The sequence below is a fragment of the Callithrix jacchus genome, chromosome 15 (assembly GCF_049354715.1).
Source record: "Callithrix jacchus isolate 240 chromosome 15, calJac240_pri, whole genome shotgun sequence".
Classification (NCBI taxonomy): Eukaryota; Metazoa; Chordata; class Mammalia; order Primates; family Cebidae; genus Callithrix; species Callithrix jacchus.
The window spans coordinates 51,974,699-51,997,430 of NC_133516.1; the positions used below are offsets into that span (position 1 = coordinate 51,974,699).

At 35.8% G+C, this 22,732-nt stretch overlaps 1 long non-coding RNA gene across 1 annotated transcript in view; it reads left to right on the plus strand.

Annotated features, from left to right (window-relative positions):
- The window catches only part of LOC108588458 (uncharacterized), a 182,147-nt gene extending 169,749 nt beyond the window's left edge, over window positions 1-12,398 (plus strand). Inside the window, exon 9 of the long non-coding RNA XR_013527426.1 lies at window positions 11,780-12,398. This is a non-coding gene — a long non-coding RNA (uncharacterized LOC108588458). The remainder of the gene's footprint in view (window positions 1-11,779) is intronic.
- Window positions 12,399-22,732: the final 10,334 nt, after the last annotated feature.

Sequence of the window (22,732 nt, forward strand, 5' to 3'; positions counted from 1 at the left end):
ATGTTTTATAATTTTCAGTGTACAAGTCTAGAATTTTAAAATTTATTCCTAAGTATCTTATTCTTTTTGATGCTATTGTGAAACATATTCTTAATTTTATTTTTGGACTTTGTATTCATATGTAGAGGTACAATTTACTTTTGTATATTCATCTTGTATCCTGTGACCTTACTATACATGTCGGTTCGAAGCTTTGGTTTTGTGTGTAGATTTCTACACATTGGTATCATGTAATCTTCAAATAAAGACAATTTAACCTCTTTTTTTTCCAGTCTAGATGCCTTTCTTTTATATGCCTTTTACTTCTTCTTCCAATCTAATTGCACTGGCTTTAACTTCCAATACATTGTTGAAAAGAAGTGGTGAGAGGGGGAATTCTAATCCTGTTCCCAATCTTAGAGGACTTCCTTCAGTCTTTTATGAGGAAGTATGGTGTTCACTGCAGATTTTACATAGATGCACTTTATCACATTAAGAAAATTCTTGCATATTTAAAGCTTAAGAGCTTCTATTATATATGGATGTCAGAATTTTTTGAATGCTTTTTTATTATCGATTGAGATGATCATGTGGTTTTTGTCCTTTCTCTATAAATACGGTGTTTCATATTAATTTTTAGCTGTTAAACCATCTTTGCCTTCCTAGCATAAATTCCTCTTGATTGTCTTAATTCTTTTTATATGTTCAATTTCGTTTGCTAATATTTTGTTGAGGATTTTTGTATCTATATTCATGAGCGATATTGGTCTGTGTTTTTTTGCTTTTTTTGGTGATGTACTTGTTGGACGTTAGTATCAGCCCTCGTAGAATGCCCTCATAGGCCAGGCAGGGTAGCTCACACCTATAATGTCAGCACTTTGGGATATTGAGGTGGGAAGATCAGGATGTCAGGGGTTCGAGACCAGCCTGACCAACATGGTGAAACCCTGTCCCTACTAAAAAGACAAAACTTAGCCAGGTGTGGTGGTGTGCATCTGTAATCCCAGCTACTTAGGAGGTTGAGGCTGGAGAATTGCTTAAATCTGGGAGGTGGAAGTTGCAGTAAGCTGAGATCATGCCTCTGTACTCCAGCCTGGGTGACAGAGCAAAACTACATATAAAAAAAAATGCCCTTATAAAATGATTTCAGAATTTTTTTTTTCCTCCTCTATTTTCAGGGGAATTTGTAGAGTATTGGTATTATTTCTCCTTTAAGTGATTTATAGAATTCATCAGTGAACTCTCTTGACCTGGGGACTTCTTTCTGGCAATTAATTTATCTTCTTTATTTGTTATAGGTGCATTCAAATTTTCTATTTTTTCTCCAGTCAGTTTTGGTAATTCGTGTTTTTCTAATAATTTATTTTATCTAAGTTGTTCAATTTGTTGACATAATGTTGTTCCTAGTACTTTATAATTATTTTAATTTCTAAAGATTCAGTGGTATGTCTCCTCATTCCTATTTAATTTTTGGGATCTGTGTTATCCTTCTTTTTCTCTTGGCAGAATTTTGGTTTTCACTTTTGTCAGTGATTCCAAAAAACAAGTTTTTTATTTTATTGATTTTATTTATTTATTTTTCTGTTTTCTAATTCAATGGTTTACCACTCTAATCTTTATTGTTTTTGTTTTTGTTTTTTTTTTCTTTTTCACTGCCTTGGGTTTATTTGCTTCTTCCTTTTCAAGAATTTTAAGATGTAAGATTAGATAATTGCTTTCAGATCTTTCATCTTTTTAAATATAGGCATTTAAAACTAATTTCTGTCCAAGTGTTGGTTTAGGTGAAACCCAAAAATTTTTGTACGTGTATTTTTATTTTCATTCTGCTCAAAATGCTTTCTAATTTCCCTTGTGATTGCTTCTTTAACCCTTGGGTTATTAAGAAATACGTTGTTTAATTTCCAAATGATTGTGGGCTTTACAAGTTTTTTTTCTGTTGCCAATTTCCAATTTAATTCCAGTTGGTTGAAGAGCGTAATTTGTATGATTTCAATTCTTTTAAATTTGTTGCGATTTGTAGTGTGACCTAGTTAATCTGTCCTGGAGAATGTTCCATGTGCACTTGCTGCAAAGACATATGCAGCTGTTGTTGGGTGGAACGTCCTCTAGAAGTCTGATAGATCCTGTTGGTTGGTAATAGCGTCCAAGTCTTTTATAACCTTGCTGATTTTATGTCTAATTGTTCTATCAGTTTCTGAGAGTGTAATATAAACTATTATTTCTGAATTGTCTCTTTCTCCTTTCATTTCTGTCAGGTTTTGTTTAATGTATTTTGAGGCTCTGTTGGTAGATGCACATATGTTTATAATCGTTATATATTTCCCTGTTGAACTGATTACTTTATCATTATAAAACGTTCTCTTCCTCTTTGTCTCTAGAAAGATTTTTTTAATCTTAAAGTCTATTTTGTCTAATACTGGTATAGTTACTCCAGTTGTTCTTTTGGTTACTGTTCACATGGTTTATCTATTTCTATCTTTTTACTTTTATCTTTATTTGTATTTTTGAATCTAAAGGGTATCTCTTATAGGTGCTATATTATTGGACCCCTTTTTCGTTATCTAGTCTGACAACCTCTATCTTTTGATTGGATGCTTAATCTATTCACATTCAATGTAATTATTGATATGGGATGATTTATTTCTATTTTGCTAATTGTTTTCTATATATCTTACATTTTTTTTGTTTTCTTTGGGCTACCACTACTGCCTTCTTTTGTGTTAAATATATAGTTTTAAGTGTACGATTTAAATTTCTTTATTTTTTGATATATATATATATATCAGAACTATATATATTATCTATTGATATAGAATATATATATATTATCTATCTATTGATATAGAATATATATATATATATATATATATATATATATAGAGAGAGAGAGAGAGAGAGAGAGAGAGAGAGAGTTATCTTTGGTTGCTTTGAGGATTACAATATACAGCTTAATTTTAAACAATCTAGTTTAGATTAATATTAACTTACTTTCACTAGTATATAGAAACTTTCTTCCAGTATAGTTCCCTTCCTTTTCTCCTCATTTGTGCTGTTATTGTTATATAAATTACATAAAATACTTACTTTGTAGAATTTTAAAATCCCAGATTGGGTTTTTCACTAACTCTCATAGGCTCCGAGCAGACATTTTAAAGACCTTGGGCAAAAGAGAGTCACAACAAAAAGCACATTTTAGGAATATTACCAGACAGTGGCATAAACACTGTCTTGGGGCTGGCAGTGGAAGAAGAAACTGGAAACGGGTAAAAAGAAGGAAGAACAGTGACTTAGAAAAACAATGGCCTCTTAATTTTACTGCAGTTCCCAGACTGAAGTTCAAGTTATTTTGGAGAAAGTTGGAAAAAAAATTGCCTCAAGCTTTTCTAGGGTTCCTAGCTACCAAACAGTAGGTTTACTTGTGAATGGATCCAATGGTTCAAAGCACAGATATGAGAGTTCCCAGAGTAATTGCCTTGTATAGTTTAGCCATGTGCCCTATAAACCCATGAACCCTGTTTTAAAGGGCAAATTTCTTGTGGTAACTGGCAAAGTAATCTCTTTAACTTATCCATAGGAGGTGATTAATTGGAGACACGGGTCCATTGGCCTTGCAGTGATTATGCTGATGGATTTGGGTTCATAAAAAAGCTTCTTTTTTATTATTACCAATTCATGTGTTTGTCATTTGAGGAGGAAACAAGTGCAAAGAATCTGAGATTCTAATGCAGGCAGATGAAAGCTCATATTTTAGTTCTGCCTCTAACTAGCTGTGTCATTTTGAGACAATTGTCTAATATTTCTGAACCACAGTTTCCTCATCTACTCATGGGAATAATACTTATCTCTCCATGATATGATATGTAGAGACACCCTAGCACAATGACTGGCATTGTTCAATTAATAGTGACTATTATCCAAAGAGGGTCTATCAGAGGACAATGTAAGATTTCCAAAAAAAGATCTATTTTCTCCCTTTCAAGGGAGAAAATAAAGTTCAAGGGATTTATTCAGGTAAGTTGTACTTTTGCATGAATTCTTAAACCTTGTGCCTGCACTATTTCTGGTTAGATGATTTGAGGACCAGAAAAGCTTTACCAGGTAGCTCATGACCTCCCACCTATGCAACAAATAAGACTTCCAAATCAAGGTAGTATGCCATGGTGTCCTGTCCCTGAGCTCAGGAGACACACCATCTGGGCTCACTCACTCTGTGATCTTGAACAAGTTTTTTAACCTCTCTGTGGCTATACTACCTCATCTATAAAATCCAGAGGTTAACAACAGAAACTGCCACAAAGAATTAAGTGAGCTAACACATGTGAAGTTCTTGGAAGAGTGCTTGGCACTCTCTATGTACATCTTATTGTTATTGTTCTTGGGGTTGTTTTTGAGTTTCACATAAAATTTCCTCCAGAAAAGGCTTTGTGGCTTTAAAAAAGAAAATTTTAAAACTGCTTCTTTGCATTATTGAATTTGGTGGCATAATATTTTGAAGAAACAGTGCATTAGTATCTGCAGTTTCAATATTGTTTCAAGATATATATAGATATATTTTCAAGATACATATAAGATATATTTTCAAGATATATTCTACTAAATTGTCATGTTAACTGGAGAGCCCCAAGAAAATGAATTCTCTGGACTTGTGGAGTAGGGTTTTGAGAATTTACTATGAACAATCTACCACATGTACAGAAAAACAAATCTCTTAATTAGGATGTAATTTGTATCAATTATATAACCATTTTCTAGGTAACATAGAAAGAACAAGACTTTATGCAGACTTATCAGATAACACAGACCAATATAGTATTATGGTCTGGATGTCTGTGTCCTCCCCAGATTCATGTTGAAAACCTAACGTGCTGGTATTAGAGATGAGGACTTTTGGAGGTGCTTAGGTCATGAGGGAGACTCTCCCATGAATGAAATTTGAATTCTTATAGAAGAGGCCCCAGAGAGCTGTCTTACTTCTTCCACAATACAAAGACACCCAGAGAAGGCACATCTATGAACCAGATGAGCAGCCCCCACTAGACACCAAATATGCTGCTGCTTTGATCTTGGACATTCCAACCTCCATAACTATGAGAAGCAAATTTCTGATGTTTATAAGCTACCAATTTTATGATATTTTATCATAGTACTCCCAATGAACTAAGATGTATAGGAAGTTGTTGTCTAGAAATGCTATGAAAAGCTCATTGCTGAACACTCTGTCATGGCTTTTCTACCAAGGATCAGAAGTGTCTCTTGGGTAAAGGATATAAAAGATGCTTCCCTGTCTATTCTTTTAAAGTTATTGCTCATCAAATTTACCTTTCATATAGGACATGATGTCATGGATATGTCTCCAAAATTCAATGCATCACATTACCAAAGATATTGCCATGGGAAAATATGCCATCTAGCTCTCTGGATATTTTATCCAGGAGGTACACTGAAGTGGAAAGATTGGGAGTTGTGATGGTTTCACATTTTGCACTAATTGTGGGTGATTTAGACAGAATATTTAATTCCTCTGAGCCTCACTTTCCTCATCTGTAAGATTTGTAGGCTGAACTAAAAGAACTTCAATTTTCATTGTAGCTAATATGGCTTCTTTATGAAGCTTCTAGAAATTTTAGGGGTAATAATTTTGATGGAGCCATTGTTTTGTGTTCAACTGTGGGCCTCAGAGTCAGCCAGACCTGGGGTTGAATCCCAACTCTGCACTATAATATTGGGCAGATCATTTAACCTCTCTGAAACCATTTTAAAGCATGTGTGAAAAAAAATATCCTATTAGAGTTTTACAGTGAAAATGTATGTAGTGGAATTCTAAAAGGATAAAGCTCTGTGGTAACTATTGCTATGATGGTGGCTTGCCTTCCCTAGGTTGAATAATTGTTTCCAGTAGGTAGAAGAATAACAGCAGTAGAAAATTTTGCTTTCTCGTATTCTATTTTTAATGTAGATCTCTAGAAGAGGTGCTCTTGAAGATAGTATAACTTTTTCCAAAAAGAATAAGGTAACACAATAGTTTATAAACCATTTATAGCATGCATATCCTCTATGGAATTCTTTAGTAATTATTGCCCTCCTAGAAGCCACTGACCTTCAGGTTGCCCAAGAGTGGCCAGCTGCTCCCACAGAGGTAGAAGGTGATTTAAGGAACAGCAGAATTAGATTTAAATTCCTGTGTATAACCCCACAAGCCGATTTGGTTTTGAATACCAATGCTGGGTCCATACCTTTCAAGCTAAAATTGCCTGTGACAGTTTTCCTTTAGAATATCCACACCAAATACTCACCTAGGACAAACAGTTTGTAAATTTGAATCTTTGATGTCCATGGTTTGTACAATAAATGTCAACAGATTTTCCTTTCCTTGCTCTCCAAGGAAAGAGAATATTGAAGGTAGGTGGGACTAGATATAATTATATTTTATAGGTATTATTCTCTTTAGTTGACCTCTAAACTATCCTTATTTTCTATATCAGTGCTGTCTAATAGGAACATAAGATAAGCCTCAAATGTAAACTACACAAGTAATCTAAAATTTTCTAGTAGTTACAATAAAATGCTTTAAAAAAGGAAAAATTAATTTTAATAATACATTTTATTTAACTCATATATCCAAAATATTATTCTTTCCACATGTAACCTGCAACTCCATTTTTAAAAATGTAATCTTTAAAATCCAATGTGTATTTTACACTTAAAGCACATCTCAATTTGAGCTAGCTGTATTTTAAGTGCTCATAGTCACATGTGGCTAGTGACTATCATATTGGAGAGTGAAGTTCTATATCCTTGCATATTAAACCATAGTTGGCTAATAAAAATAAGTATATCAGTGGAAACACATAAGGCTTGTTGTTTTCTACCTAGTAATGGGTACAGAATATATAGTGAGTGATTTTTGCATTTAAATAATGAGCAGGATTGTAGCATCTTCTATCTTCTTGTCAAATAACACATGTACATGAAAATAAAGACCATGCTTCCAATGCAGCATTCCTCTAAATGTAACATAGTATGTATTTTCACAGCCTTTGGACACATTGTATTTTGAGTAATACATATCTAGTCAGATGCCTATGGGAACATGGTGGCTGAGAGGCTGAACTGAGAAAAATATGGCCAGAGTCATCCTTTCAGCTACCTCCTAAGAACTCCTGAAACTTTCTTCTACTGGGAGATCTTAATCTCCTGGAAATCTGGTCAACTAAATGCATCAGCTCTCTTGCTAGCACAATGAGTGTTAAGGGAACAAATGGCATCACAGACCCTGATGAACATCAGCACCGATTGCATTATGACACCCTAGCTGCTAAATCTTTCATGGTAATGGGCCATGCTGGAGATGACTGCAGCAATAGACTTCATACTGGAAGAAGCCTGTGGCCATCACAGGTGTGATTCACTGATGCCGTCCTTACACTGAATTTGTGGGATCACTTGAACAACTTGTAATAAGAGTGGCTGAAGTATTGATCTTGAACTACATTTGAATGTGTAAAAGGCAATGGTTTTGAATCTCGGAGAGGTGCCCTCACAGGGAAACATACCATCATCACAGAGCAGTTTTTAGGGAGTAAAAGGTAAATCATTATTTCCATGACCAAAGATGTCTCCTTGAAAGACTTGCATATTTTGAATTAAGGACAAAGAGTGGTTCTTTTCCAGTTTTCCTATTCCATCTTTGAATATCTTGGCTTGAGCATTAGATAGCTGGGTTCGCAAGTCAAGGGCACAGGTTCAATCATCACGCAGACTAGTGAACTTCAATATTTCCTGGCCGCAGATTCCCTCCTTCTTCTAGCTGCTGTCTTGAATGAGTGTGTAGTTGGTCCCAAGGGAATTAAGGGAGGAAAGGGTGACAGATGAAAACCATTTATTACCTCTATTGGCAAAACTACTTATAACCTATAGAGCATGGGTCATAGTGGTGCCTTTTAAAGAAAACCAGCACATGGAACTTATGCCACCAGGCAGAGTCATATGCTTATAAACGGGATCACAGTAAATTTTCAATGAAAGCATGCATTGGCACTAACTGTGAGAAGGATTGCAAAGCCAGTCAACAAAGCAGCAGAAAAGATTAGCTCTTTGAAACATGGAGCTATCAGAAGAGCCTAAAAGAACACAAGCCAGTGAGATCAATGAGTGCAGATAAGAACACTGTTAGAATTGGTAGCCAACATCAGCACTAATGTTTCCATATCAATACTTATTTATGGCCCCACTTGTCAACATTAGGCTTACGTGGAGTGTTTTCAATAGATAGCATCATTTCTGCTCGTCCATCAATTTATTAGCATGTATCTTGCTTATGTTGCTATCACTGTAATTTCTTGTACTATTCTAAAGGGGGTTATTGGTTATTTTTTACTAAGAAACAATGTGTTATATGTGGAACCCACACCAATATGTTTGCCAACCCTTGATTCAGATTCTCCCACTGCTTTCTGTGTTTGTTAGTTTCCACCCAATTAAATAGCTGTGTGTCAAATTGCACTGACTATGCTAAAGCGGCTTTCATAATAGAAGCAAGGTGAAGACACATCATGGTCCCTGTCCAGAAAGAGTTCTGTGTCTAGCCGGGGAAAAGGAATCATAAAAGAACTAAAATATGAAAGGAAAGTTTCTATCATGGAAAGTGGTTTTGCACACACGTGTTTAATGTCACAGATCTGGGAGAAAAAAGATATTTGGATAAACTTTGGTTTTGCTTATATTGCTACCTATGAATAATCTTTCAAAGCAAAAATCCTTCTCTGTTTTAAGATGGAAAATATCATTTGAAGAAGCTTAAAATAAACATAAGTATCAAATACACTATGAAGTCATTGAGTGAAGGCTATTCAGCCACAGCTTTCAGGATATCAAAAAAGCATATGCTGTTTTATGCAAGGAGAATTCGTGGCTTACACTTCAAAACTTTATGGATCTAGGAAAATGTTTGTATTTCTTATTTGGTATGATTTAGGGTGATATTTCCTTAACATCTCCTTTTCATATTGTGCAATTCACACTAGAGACATGTCTATGAAATATTTACACATGATTTTTGTTTGAAAGGAAGTAGCTGGTTGCTGCATGAAAGCTTCATGGTGAAGATTCCTTGCTTTCAAAAGAAAATTGAAGCTAAATAAAAAGATTTCAAGGAGAGTTTAGAGAGGTCTTTTTTTTTCCTTCTCTAGAGGTAATTGATTTGCTCCCCAAAAGAGTCTTTCTAGAACTCTAGGTAGACAATGCTCTAACCTTGTCAGAAGAGGATAATAAATTTAGATAGACTGGTTTGGAAGGAAGGACTTAGAATGGACTACATTTTATAGGAACAGAGCACCAAGGGTCTGTTGTTAGTTTATAGGCCCTTGATTAGATAGCTTATTGATTTTGGCTGCTGGTGATATGGTTCATGTTCAGAAGGTATCAAACTCATTCTGAATAAAATAGAAGCAAACGCTTTAGAAAAAAAATACCCCAGAAAGGAGGGGGACACTGGCTAGCAGTCTAGTTGTAGTTCTTCAAATGGAATGGGCAGCTGTGCCTTATTGCCTTTAGCCCTCTGGAAGCAGTTATGTGTATTAAATACTGGAATAACTTGATATTTTAAAAGCTCATATGCTCATCCAAGTAAAATGGTTTTAGAAGACTACCGGGAGTTTTATGATTTTATAGTTAAATCAATACCCAGATTTATGCCTTTTGGACAGAGAAACTTGAATTTAATTGAGAAAATGGATCTAATGAGGATAGACATATTTTGTGCAGATGTACGAGAGGTTTTTTCCCTCTTATTATCTGAAAAATGAAACAGGTACTTTTGTTATGAAGATGAATATAGTTTTACAGGAAAAGTGAGAAATGTTTTAAAAATTTTTTTAAAAGATTTGCGATATAATATAGAGGTTCCTGAATGTCTGGAATATGGCAGAATAATTTTTTGTCTCTTTTAAATTCTTGAATTTAAAATTCATTAATATGCAGAAAATCACATAATATTTTTACTTTATATTCCACAATTAATGGCCATATGGTATTAAATAGGCAACAAGACTTTCAAGAATAACAATTTTAAACAGAAACACTTTCAGTCTAGATTTTCCTTTTTTTTTTTAATTTTATGATGTTTTAAATAGAAATTTGTATTTTATTCACTGGCTAAATAGAGGTGAAAAATTTTAAAAAGGAAATCATGAAGGACATTGTGAATTTTTTAAGAGATAGATATAAGTATAGATTTTCTCAATATTATTTTCTGTATTCTCAGAAGTCTTGGCATTTTCCAAATACAAGGGAAAATCAAATAAGAAAAATTAGTGAGTGAAGAGATGTTTTGGTTATCTGCAATTTATTTTCCACTAACCCTAATTTTCCACAGCCTTTGACCACATTTTGCTTTAGGAAATATTCAAATACCCTGTTCTTACACAAACAAAATTCAATTTCATGGAGATCCTGCCTGTGTAATAACTGCATGATTAGACCTTGAAATGCAGTGAAGCAAATTCAGCTTCTAGAAACATATGGACTCAAATAACTTAAAGAAAAATCATCGGAGGGCAGAATTTGGCTCTGTGATATTTTTATGCAATGAAATACTTCCAGAAATAACTGACTGCATTCCTGCTGTCCAGAAAACACTCTTTAAAAAACACGTACACAACAGTTTTTTTATATTACTTTTTCCCCTAGACTCTATTTCTCACAAATTAAGAACTGTCTTCTCTCAGGACACTTTATGAACATCAAAATTTTAAAAGTGGAATTTGTATATCAAAGTGCCAGAGACAGGGTACCTTATGTTTTTCATAAGTATAGAGAATTGATCACTAGTAAATCTGGGAGCACCTGAGAGTTATGTCTAGAAGGTTAGCTGAAGCTTAACTTCATTGCCATATATTTCTCCTGGAAGATATTGTGAATATAAGTTTAAAAAAATCTTCAGACATATCAAACCCATACTGTTCAGAGAATTTATAGGTTTTATGTATAATGCTATAAATAAAAATACATTTTCAAAATGAGTACTGCAAAAAATAGAAAATCTGAGTATAGTTTTGGCTGAAATAATTTTGAAAATGCATGAAAAAATGGACATTGATGTAACTTAAAAGGCACAGTCTTGGAGGGGGAGCTTGACACCCAGTTTTTACTCAAATATGAATTATCTTCACTAATGAAAACATAAAAGATGTTTATACCCTTCAATTTCACTTTGTATGTTTCAGAATTTATTCTTGTGTCCTTTAAACCTTCTCTACTCTTTTCAAAGGGCATACTCATTATCCTAGAACATCAAAACAAGAATCAGTGTATATTCGAAAATGAATGAATCTCCAACCCCTGCCACATATTTCAGGAAGACACCTGGCATATTAGACTAGGATAGGTATAGAATGCAGCTGAAAAAGCCTCAAGTTGCAGGTTTCTATATTTTGAGGCTATAGTGGAGTGATTTGGCTGGTGCTGATAAGTGATTTGAAAAGTAAGCAGTGATTCAGTCATTTTGTGTCTGGAAAGTAACCTGAAAAGGAGATGCTATCTGGGAAGAATCTGCTAAACAACAATGATTTAATCTAGATAGTTAATTTGATCCACTAGAAATACATTTCCCATTACAGAGAACTTTCTATTGAGCTTCGTTCAATTAAGTTTCATTTCTTACGTCTTTTGCCTTTGTCCAATTGGTAACCACAGGCCAGGTAAAATATTTTTAAAGGCTAGTTAGTTCTTGGAACAGATTTTCCCCCAAAATTGTTGCTTTCTTTCATTAGTGGTCTTTTTTTTTTTTTCTTTTCCTTTTTAGGTAACAGTCTCATGTTGGCCATGGGGTACTCTCTGCGTCATGCTAGAGTTTATGGTCCTACCTGCATTCATGAGAAAGAGAAAACAAAGCTTCAATTTTAAGTCCTTGGAAATTCCATGCCATTAAGAAACTGCTACTGCCAGCTTTCTGGTGTTATTTAAAGGGGTAAAAAGTTCATTACACTAGTTTTCTTATAAGCCTTGGTTTTATTTCATATTATTTGAAGAGCTATTCTGTTTAATAACAATAAATTGCTTGGAAGATGTCAGATCTGTGCTTGGGCTAGGGGTTGCTTTTAGCTGCAGGTAAGAACACTCACCTAAGAGGAGCATAAATGCAACAAAAGAGGAAGGACTAAGGGCAAAAGGCAAGTGACTTCAGGATCTGTTCCTTATAAAGATAACCATATATTCTCTGGATTCTCATGGAACAGAACTATTTCTCATGGTCCATTACAACCAAAAGGCAGCTGGGAAATTCAGGATTTTAACAGGGCACACTTACTATGCTGAACAAAATCTGAGTTTTTAATTTTAAAAAGAAAGAAATGATATTAGAGCTACATCTTCATAGTAGTTATTTAACTATTTGTGTTTAATAAACATCACTTCATGTCAAATGTCAGCTTTACACCTGTTGTTTTTTTTTTTATTAGAACTTACATTGTCTAAGAATTTTCTACTCTCAGTTGTTTGCTTCATGGCATTCTCATATTAGTTCTTTCCTACTGAGGATGCTGAAAACATCCACACAGTGATCCAGTGCATGCAGGGATTGGGAGGAGATGTAAATTATTGCTTGCATACTTGAGCACTAAAAGCCTACTGCATTTTTCTTCTTGGATAAATATAAACAGTTTAAATTTATACTGATAGAGATATTATTACCCTATCATATTAATGCATTGATAATTTAATAGATTGTAATACAAGTTACTGTTTCCTCAAACCATCTATTTTTCAGCAGACTATTTTACCTTCAAAATAGCCTCTGTTCAGTTTGTCACAGGACCCGTGGGGGGTGCTGCATTAATCAATTCAGCTTAATTTAAAAACATTTATTGAATGCCTACGATTTTCTGTGGGTTTTCAAAATCCATTAAAAATAGCTTTTGGATATTTCAAATAATGATATAAAATTTGTTCAAAATTTTTACAGCAGTAAAAAACAAAATCTACTTTAACTAAAAAAGCAAATATATATTATATTCTTTAAATCCCCTGTTTAGGCATTATATTATCCTTGATCTTCACCTCATGTGTCCTCTCACGACTTTTGTGTATGCTTCTCTTAAGTAGGAGAATTTATGTATGCTCAAACTAGACAATTTTTGCAAAAACTTTAAGAACATTTTCCCCTGAACCATTAGTTGCTTACAATGATCATGAGCCAAAATGACAAAAATTAGTCCTTTTTTAGTTTTGCATACCGTGTTTTTACAATCTTCTTAATCATATTTTCCAGGTAAAAATCATATCTCTATTCAGTTTTTTTCTTTAAGAGAATTAAAAACAGTATTAGCAGCACTAACACTCATGAAGTTTTTTCCTTGAGGTGATATTTTGTTACTTTTCAGTATAAGAAACAACTTAATGCATTTAAGTCGAAGGGAAATAATATAGACATATGAGAACATGTTACCAAGTTCCACATTTCTACATCTGGGGAATGTAGTAGAATGGATAGGAATCTGAATGGCTGATTAGAAACAAATAAGCAAACCAGACCAAAAAACTTTCCCAGGAGAGTTACTCAAGTTCATACCTCCTAAATTACATCCTCCCTATGGCTATCTGGACATTTGTTTTATGAGATATCTTGCACAACTTAATCTCTCATATAATTCTTAGGTTACAAACAGATTTTGGTTTCTGACTGGAATTTTATATTTTGGATGATTGCATTGATTTGTATTCATATTCAGGTTGAAACCGCACCTCTACATCTGAGTGTTTATTAAGATGGTGTAAAGCATGGTGAGAATAAAAATTGTTTGTACTAGGAAACTGTATTGTTTCATCCTTTGGGAAAAATTTAAATGATAAAGCTAATCACGTCAATATCTTTTTAAGTATGCTTAAAGAAGAGCAGACCTAAGCAAGGTCTAGTGTAGAGATAAAGAATCCTGGAAGTGGTTGTAGATATTTAGTAAATCTAGATTTAGGTAAATTGCCATTAATTATAAGAAAAAAATACATGAGTGAGAGGTACTTCAAGGTGTCTAAGAAGAATTTTCAACTTTTATTAATAGCATATCTATTTTCTACAGAATTTAATTTTATTGTATTCATATGCCTTCAAATGAAAAAATATTCTAGAAAAGGTTATTTTCTATCCCTTCAATTATCTATTCAATTAGTATCAGCAAGGTCTAAGGTTTTTTTTTAAGGCTGTCATCTACAAAGCAGCCACTGAACTGGAACCACTTCTAATTATTGATCATGAATCCTAAGTGGACAATCTAATTTCAAAATCACGAACCAAGCCAATTCTACCATATTTTTGTGTTACAGCTTATTTCCCAAATTCTAATAAGTACGTCTCTCCACCTTCCCACATACATTTTAATGTTTTCAAATTGAAATACATCTTAAAATCAATATGAACACTTAACAAGGTGGTTTTTCTTTTATATCATGAAAGCTGGTATTCAATTGGTTTAAGTAATAATGAAATTTGTCATCTCAATTAATAGAAAGTCTGGAGATGAACAGGTGTGCTTTTTTGATTGATACAGTAGTTTAACTATATTGGGACTTTGGTTCTTTTCATCTCTTCTCTGCTAATGATATGGATATAGGCCTGGCATTGATTTAATCACAGCCATAAGTTGGCTGCCAATAGCAATCAAGATACCTTACTTTCTTGCTCATGCCAAACAAAATAGAGAAAGAGTACCTCTCCTGCTAGTCTAATATGTATGTCCTTCCTTTCAGTTTGATTGGGTCAGTTTAGGCATCTTTCTGACCAATCAGAGTTACCAAGAAAATACCTTGCACTGACTGGTTTATTCTCATCAAGCCCTACTGGAGAAATGCCTGAGTTTCATGAATCACTTCAACTGCATGAGAGACAGGAAGTATAGGATTCATAATAGGGTTCTATTCGGAGAGAAGCAGAAGGAAGAGATCTAGACAGACAACTTGTTCGTGTCCACTTTCAAGAAGTATGTGACATATGTGAGCTGATCCAGAACCACAAATCTACTGTGCTTTAAAAAAACTGTTTCTGAGACTTGATAGATATTATCCAAGAATTTGGATGTATCCTTTCTCTTATCCCACTTGTTCTACAATCTCCTTTAGAAACTCTGCCAAATGACTAAGTAATGAATTCCTGAGAAGGTGATAATGGTCTGAATGACTTAATATGGTAAGCTTCTCAGGACTTCTGCATTATAACAAGATACTCCTAGCATAATATTTCTCTCTGATGCTGGTAAAATGTTGGGTCATGGATTTCACTAGGAGAAAGCTAGTTTGAGGATGAGGTGTCCTGACCACTCATTGTTGGCTTTACATGGGGCCACCAAAACACCTTTGCACATAGTAATTAGGCTTACATTTTCATTGTTTGCCACTCAAGGGTACACTTCATCTAGAGATATTTCTGCCTCTGCTTCAAGACTCAAATTCAGCATACCCATCATATCTCCATGCCCTAGGGATTCACACTTCAGGTCAGAATTCAAATTCACTAAGTTCACCAAGACACAAAATATTTACAAGTGGGAGGTAAAAATACCATTTGTTCACTGTCTTCATGCTTTAATATATTTCTTTTGGTGGAATTGAGGACGAGGCAAATCATGGAGGTAGTGTTGGGGACTAGGGGAGCTCAATTTATTTGTATTTCACAGGGTTATACCTGTAAGAGGCCATTTAATAGAAGTGATTGCTCAGGCCAAACCCAAGAAATGTGCTTGAAGGAAACCACATATGCCTCTGTTATACACAGGGGAATTAAGAAAAGCAGAAGACACTTCTGTGAGTGACATAGACCCTGTTTATGATAGGACACCACTATTTGAGAGTTCAGCTTCATCAGCTTTTCATCAATGTTTTGACCTGACATGGATTACAAAATATTCTTCCGTAATGTGAAATTTGGAATTTTCTTCTTTTTCCAATGCCCCCCAAAATGATGTTCTATGGTTATTATTAATACAATGCTAATTAAATAGAAGCTTTCATATCTGATCCCTACTTACATGACTTTTCAGACTAATCATTCTCTTTTTCTACCAGAAAACAAACTCTGGTCACTTGCAATAACAAAACTACTCTAATACACCTATCATTTGATTTGTATACTAAAAAGAGAAGACTAGGTTTTCAAATATGTTAATGCCTAATGTACTTGTATACACAAATGATTAAATATCGTATAAACAGATTAAATAAGAGTATAAAAGATAATTGTTTTTTTCTGAAAACTAATTTAATATATTATGGAAAAACTTGATAAAGGATTAATTTAAAATTTCTCTTCAACTGGGTGGAGAATAGATCAAAGTCTGAAGGGTGCAAGTATCACAAGTATTTAGAATTCTTTACACAGGATTTTTATTAAAGGTCTGTGAGATATTTGCTTTAAGAGCTAAGGATGAAAACTTTACATGGTGCATTAAGGAACTGATATACACAAGAAAAATTATGCAGGGCATTGAAGATCAGATGTCCACTTATCCCTTGATGTTAATCCAAACAACTAGAAAATACATTTACATCTATATATTCTCAGTGAATGAAAACACGTAAAGAAAGTATGTGTCTTTTTTAGGTTCTTTTGCTTTATCTGCACTTGTTTGTTTAAGAGATCAGCTTTTACTGGAACAATTTACACTGGTACATACCCCTGCCTGACCAAATCTGACACTTCCCTGTGTCCTGAAAGATCTGCAGAGTGTGCCGTCCATTCACAATGATCTGTTCAATCAATATTTATTGAGCACCTACCAAGAACTGGTCTCCGCTCAAGAAGGTAGAAAAAACAATAAAAATATACTCTCCCTGATTTCAAGGTCATAGTCAAAAAAGGAGAAAGACACAACAGGTTAAGGACATATGTATGGGGTGTGGTGAGAAGCAGAGGAGGGACATTCAATTGTCGAAGAATGTAAATGGGCAATGTATAATCTGCTGCCATTCATTTTGACCTCTCTTGTTTCCAAAGACTTTCGGTGGTCACAATCTGGTATGACACTTCATATCAACAATACTAAAATGTATTGAGAATTTACCTTGCACTGGACAATATGCTAATTGCTTTACATGCATAATCTTATGGGATCCTGACAATTATCCCATGAGGAAGATCCTAGTATTATTCCCATTTTATAGAAGAGGTTGCATCATTGAAAAGGGTAAAACTGAAATTCAAACTGAGTTCTGTCCATCTTTAAAATAAGCCTTCTCAAGTGTCCACTTATGATCCCTCCAGCAACTTTGAGTGTAAGGAGATCCTTATTTGTTCATGATATAGTTTAAAAATTGTTTGAACATATGGACAATATATGTGCGTGTTTGTATGTCTGCAAAATATACAGTTGGATGTTCTCTATATGTACTTGCTGTGAAAATGTATGGTGTATGTATATATCTATAAACACTCCCTGCCCATATGCCAAGCGTTATAGTTAGCAAGATGAACCAGTTGGCCGTTACACATGCTGGCAGGGCCATCCTAGGAGCAGTTGCTGAGGATGTATATCACCCCCACTTCCCCCAGGAGGGCTGTCCTATTGTCTTATGAGGGCTCTTCAAAACAGTTCCAGGCTCTTCTCTAATGCCAGTATTTCTGTAGCCAATGGATATTTTCCGCTTTTCTCTTGTGCTGGGGATGTGTGGAGGAAGGAGGGGGCATTAAAATAATTTTCTGCTCTAGGCTCTGATACACTTAAGATAGCCCTCTTCCTGGAATATATAAATGCCAGCAAATCAGCATTTCTTAAACTGCAGTACCCTTCCTGGAAATCCTGTTAAAGGACATACCCTGGCTGCTTGTCTCGGACTGAATGAGAATATAGCAAGCCTCATAATTTCCACTGCTGAGATATTAGCATAAATCTCCCACTAATGCACCTCTGTCTGTTAGTGGAAGAGTCACTGCAACTCAAGAAAATGCGTTAAAGTTGAGAAAGGACTAATGTTTTGCAACTGGGGCATGGCACTATAAGAGTCATTGGCTGGAAATACCACTGGGGAGGCATTTAGAAATTTTCCTTGTTTGGGCCGTGAAAAATAATTAGATACTTCACTAGGAAAAATAATTTTTGAATTGCTTATGGAGCAATAATAAGAAATTTGTACTGAGCACAATAGCTCACGCCTATAATCCCAACATTCTGGGAGACCAAGGGGAGAGGATCACTTGAACCCAGGAGTTTGAGACTAGCTGGGGGAACATAGTGAAACCCTGTCTCTACCAAAAATACAAAATAATTAGCTGGGTGTGGTGGTGTTCACCTGTAGCTTGCTACTAGAGAGGCTGAGGTGGGAGAATTGCGTGAGCCCAGGAGGTCTAGGCTGCAGTGAGCCATGATGGTGCCCCTGTATTCCAGCCTGGGTGGCAAAGCAAAACCTTGTCTCAAAATAATAATAATAATAACAACTATACAACGGATCAGTTTCATCTTATATTTTTGCCTCTGACATCACAATAACCTCACAGGGAGGCAAGACAATTAGTCCCATTTTAAAGATGTGGGAATTGAGACTTAAGAGGTTAAATGTCTCTGAGACTTACAATGTCAAACTGGAAGGGCTCTCGAAATTATTCTGGGCACCTGGAGCTATCTTCTATGGGTTCTCTCTCTTTTTTTCCTTCCCTTTTTCCCTTTTCCCTTGTTAAACCTTTGTTCCCCTTCTTTCCGAAAAGTGGAAGGTTTAGGCACTTCAACATTGCTTGGAGCATGCTGCTCTATACAGACATTTTTGGTGTTTGTTAATGCGTGTTAGGTGACTTTATGTGGAGGAGCAGAGTTGCAGAGGCTGAGAGTGAAGAGATGACCAGCGCCCTGCTCACTCAGCTGCCCTTGGTCTCCACCTTGTCCTGTTGACCAGTCCAAGCACCACACAGTGTATACCCCTAATAGAGTCCAAGATCTCATTTTACTGAGGCCTTCTTATTTGCTGAAACCCAGTAAGTTTCTTTATGGCAGAGGCCAGGCTTAACACTAGGATCTTTCTCATGTACAAGTAGAGACCTCCTAAGCAGGTCTGACTGTGGCTTAGAGTTGGAAGAGATCTTCAGATTTTTTTAATTGCCTCTGGGCATTGGAATACCCTCTGTTCTATTTCTGAACGGGGTCAATGAACCTCTGCTTGAACTCTTGTATTATAGTGACAGGCTTATGTCCAAAGGACGTTAACGAGAAGTAAGAAAGATGTGCTTCCTGAGTGGGTAGCTATATGGGGAAAGATGCCCAGTGGACAGTGTCAACAGTCCTGTGGCCTTTATTGTCCTGGGATTCTTTTCCTCTCATCATGGGATAGATTTTTATTATTTTACCTTTGCTCTGTGTGTGTGTGTGTGTGTGTGTGTGTGTAGAAAAGATGGGTAAAAAGGAAGGAGTTTGTTTTCAGTTTTGAGTGATGGTATAATAAACTGAAATTCAGTTGTCCTTGAAGAAAAAATCATTTTGAGTCAACTTAGGTTTTAGTCTTGGGTTTGAGAAATCTCAAACAGATAACTTAACGGTCCTAAGCAGTACTTCTTCATCGATAAAATGAGTATAGTAATATATTTTTGTTTTTTTTTGTGAAGAGTGAACGAAATAATGTATATAAATTGCTTTGGCCAATGTCTTACACACAGCAAGTTTTCAGGCCAATAGAGGCTACTTTAATAATAATAAAACAATAACACAATTATAATCATGTTGACAGTTACTCATATATGTGTGATAATATATACTACCTATATATATTAAATATATGTAGCATATATAATACCTCATATATATTTATGTAGGTACACATACATATATGCATGTATGCTTAATACCGAGTCCTTAGAAACAGAAATCTAAGACCTGAAACGCTTTTACAAACCTGAGTCTCTTTTATACACATATATAAACCAGAATTTCCTTGAATTGCATTACTGCCCAATCAAGCAAATGTTGACGTTCTTTAAACTTTCAGATATGCTATATCTCACTGAACAATTGGGGCTTACTGAAGTAGACTTTGCTGCTCCAAATCCAGTCTTCCACAAATATTAAATCTGGGCCAACCATGGGGATATACAGTGGTACACAACAGACAGACCATTCCTGCCTGGCCATGAAGTCACAAATTCAATTAAGTGCAGTAAAGGCAAAGAAAGGTTCTATGAGTCAGAGAACAACAAAGGCCCCCTAATTTAAATTGAGGTTTTAGCGGGGGAAAAGAGAACAAAGATTTAGGCCTGAAGGGTGAAGCGAAGTTAGTCGGATGAAAGAACAGCACAGCAAACGGGCTGAGGCAGGAAAGAGCTGCTTAGGTTGTGGGACTAGCTGTGCTAGCTGAGGCCATGCACAAAGGTCAGACCATCCTGGTCTGGCAAGTCATGGTGAAGAATTTGGAATTTATGAGGGCAACAGTGGGTGAACGTTGAGGGTATCAAGCAAGGAAGCGATAAGCTTCAGTGTACATTCTAAAGAGACTTCTTCAGTACCATCTTCCCAGGAGCATTGTTCCTTTCCTCTCTGCAACGGTCAATTTTATGGTATGAAATAGGTCCACAGAAAAGGATCCAATTTTCTCATTTTGAAAGGCAAAGTGGCCAATGAAGCTGTATATGTGGTCTTGAGAGGACACTTATATTTTAACAGGGGTTCAAGTTTGAAGCTAAAGAAATGAATCTCTAAGCATGATTTCTCTTGCATTAACAACCTCAAGAGTTGAAGGGGCCTCTTTTGGAAAGGGATGTGACCTAATAGTGTGTGGAAACTCAGAGACAAGCAGACCAGGGATTAAGTCCAAGCCCTGCTTCCTACGAGGGTGACTTGTTTATACTCAATCTTCTTAACCCACAGTTTCCTTATCTGCAAATTGGGAAGAGTCCCTACCTCATAGGGTTGTTGAACCGAGTAGAATAATGTGTGGGAATGAATACACCATTGTGGGACTGTATAGATTAAACCCTACCATACAGGGTGGGAAAAGGACCTCCCTTCCCTGAATTCTTCTTTTGAAAACATGATCACAAGATTCCAGGGTAATTTCAAATTGACTTTCTCATGATCTGTATCACATCATCTATGTTTAGACATTTTCACACTTTCATCCGAAAACATTTTGGGTGTTCTTCCTTTAAGAAACATATACTTTCTTCCACACATATTTTTGCATGTTACAAACTGTGTCGACGTGCAAATTATTTCCTTGAAATAATTGGCAATTTGGTATCGGTGATGGGCAGGGGTGAGTCAACTGGAAGCTCAAGAAAGACTGCAGGGCAGGGGCATTGGGGAAGGAGTGGTCTTCAGAATCATAGGGTTTCAAATCCTATGAGACCTTGGCAGGATGAAACGAATGTCCAGGATGCTCTAGCGCTCTGAATTCCGGGCCCGAGATGGGCTGGAGGTCCTCATTTTGCGTTCAGAAAGGGGACTGGGTAGGAAGCAGGTGTCTAATGGTGCTAAGGAGTTTTTTTTTTTTAATTCCTATGGCATATGCCCTCAGAAAGCTTGCTTATCTCCCCAACCCCCGCCCCCACCTTCGAAAGAAAGGGGTGGGGGAGCTGAAAAACACTTGGCACAGGTGCAAGAAAGCTGAAAACGTCTGGCAGAGCTCACAGACGTCGTTTTCCACTCGGCACCAAATGTTTTACAGTCTTCGTGAGCCCATATAGATTCTGGCTTCTGCCCAGTCGTTTGTTTGAAACTGTAGGCTCCGAGAAAAGGCTCCACGCTGCAGCTGGCCTTTAAACTGTGTTTTATGGGGGAGAGTGTTCAGGGTACAATTGGAATAAGGAGAGCTTGCCTTTGACGTTGGACGTAAAAGTAACAGATTGGAGCGGGGTGGAGCTCATGCTAAGGAATTGTTGGTCTGTTCATTTCCCCCTCCCCCGAAGACGAAGCTTTTGGAAATTTTACCTCAATCTCAATTATTTCACGGGCTAATTTATGGTGAGGCCCCCAAATGTGACTTTAGCCCAATTTGGCTCAATTCGACTCCAACATAAATCTAACAGTTTCAAGTAATGGAGATGGCAGAACCATTCTTAGTGATGTAAATTTCTCGCTAATTTAGGGCAATTGTGGCTTAGTTCCCACCTACATGCATGTTCATTATGAATGAACATTTAATAGTTAACTATTCGTCTTTCTCTTTCTTCGTAGCCTTATCATGCTTATGGCTCATAATTTCAAAGGACAAATGACTAATTAGATTTTTTTTGTAACTGTATATTAATGATGCAAAAGAAAAAGACTTCAACAAGAGAGTTAATGCTGAAATTTGAGCACTAAAAAAGTCGTTCTTACTCTGACAATTTAGGGAAAAGTTGGCATTTGAGTCCTCCTCAGGTCTCTGGATTCAAATAATATCTAATCTTTATTGAACACATGCGACATGTCAGCTACAGGCCTTGGTGCTTCCCATGAACTTTCTCATTTTGTCTTCACTGTAACTGTGAAGTATGAATATGAAATCCATGTTTCAGCAGAGGAAACTGAGGCTTAGAAAATTTAAGTGACTGGCCCAAAAAGATGATTATGAATGTGCATTATGGATTTACTTACCTGATCCTTTTCAGTTTTCAGGAACCATGAAGAACTAAATAGTTAACAGTTCCCAGGGTAAATATTACACCCACTTCTCTATTCTCAGTGGCTCGTGTGGAATGATTTATCCTGGAATTTAGAGTTGAAGATAATCCTGATGCTTCAAAGAGCAGAGTTTGAACACAGTCCTTTTTCTAAACAAAGGAATTGTGGAGAATGCAACGGAACCTCTGACTTAA